Below are 1,554 nucleotides of genomic sequence, written 5' to 3' on the forward strand. Positions count from 1 at the left end.
CCTTTTTTGCCTATGGAGAACCTATAAATCTATTTCTCAAATTCTAAAAAGGTGGCAAGGAAATCCCTTACTCTATCACCAACTGAGATAATCACTTTTCTTAAGATGAGTCCAGATATGAGTTACATATTGACAGCTTCAATCCTCTTCAAACACCTTGGCTTATGACAGGTATTCCTCATGATCTCTTCTAAGAAAATCATGTCTGTCATTCTACAAAAAATTTGGATTCCGTGTTGTTTAATATTTTTGATTATTTTGCACATCTCAGTGGATTTTAGAAAGCAAAGTTAAATGAATGTGTTTTATCTCTCAACTTTAAATAACAGACTTTAATCTATTTTGATTTTGTTTTAGGTATCATATATCAACAGCCAAACAAATGGAAAAGCAAAATCACTCCACAGTGTCTGAGTTTATTTTGCTGGGACTCTCAGAGTTTCGTGAGTTACAGATTTTCTTTTTCTTATTCTTTTCTATTATCTACATAGCCATTTTACTAGGTAACCTCATTATTATCTTTGTAGTGAAACTGGACCCTCAATTAAATTCTCCCATGTACTTCCTACCGGCCAACCTCTCCTTCATTGACATGGCTCTGGCCTCCTTTGCAACTCCTAAAATGATCAGTGACTTAATGAGTGAAAATAAGGCCATTTCCTATGAAGGCTGCATGGCCCAGATGTTTTTCCTTCACCTCTTTGATGGAAGTGAGATGATGTTACTTGTAGCCATGGCAATTGATAGATTAACTGCCACATGCAAACCCCTCAATTACAAAAATATTATGAGCCATCGTGTTTGCCTCAGACTTGCACTCTTCTCCTGGACCACTGGTTTTGTGCACACTATTAGCCAAATGGTTTTCACAGTGACTTTACCATTCTGCCGCCCCAATGTTGTGGATAGTTTTTTTTTTGCAATCTGCCTCAGGTGATCAAACTGGCCTGCACTGACACTTACACTTTGGAACTATTAGTCACTACATTTAGTGGACTACTCTCTGTTCTATTTCATCTTTCTGTTCATCTCCTATAGCATCATCCTGATTACTGTCCAGCATCATTCCTCCAGTGGGTATTCCAAAGCGATGTCTACTCTTTCAGCTCATAGTACTGTGGTGGTACTATTTTTTGGACCTTGCATCTTTATCTACATATGGCCATTCAGCCGTGTCTCTATAGATAAGATCCTTTCTGTGTTTTATACAATTTTTACTCCTCTTTTAAATCCAATCATCTACTCATTTAGGAATAAAGATATGAAGAAAGCAATAATAAAAATAAAGACCAGGCACATGAGTTGCAGATCAACTTTTTAACTAAAATATTGCTATCATCAAAGGCATCATCATTGTTGCCATTATTGTAATCATCCAAAGACACAGGTATAAGATTTTATACCAGACTTAAGTCACACTTTGGGAAATTATAATCTTTTCCTACACAAGCCTATATACAATAAAACATTCCTAATTGTGCGTCTAAGTGCAGACCATTCCAATATATCATCATTCATTTATGTTGTAATTTTAAGTTTTGCTAGAAACTCAAT

At 35.8% G+C, this 1,554-nt stretch overlaps 1 pseudogene; it reads left to right on the forward strand.

The window, feature by feature from the left end:
- The first annotated feature begins 382 nt into the window (after positions 1 to 382).
- On the forward strand, positions 383 to 1,321 carry LOC110258399 (olfactory receptor 4K13-like; annotated as a pseudogene).
- Positions 1,322 to 1,554: the final 233 nt, after the last annotated feature.

This window comes from Sus scrofa, chromosome 7 (assembly GCF_054392235.1).
Source record: "Sus scrofa isolate SSC_HxYL_T2T_F1_AM1 chromosome 7, Sscrofa_HxYL_maternal_Yorkshire_Landrace_v2.0, whole genome shotgun sequence".
NCBI lineage: Eukaryota > Metazoa > Chordata > Mammalia > Artiodactyla > Suidae > Sus > Sus scrofa.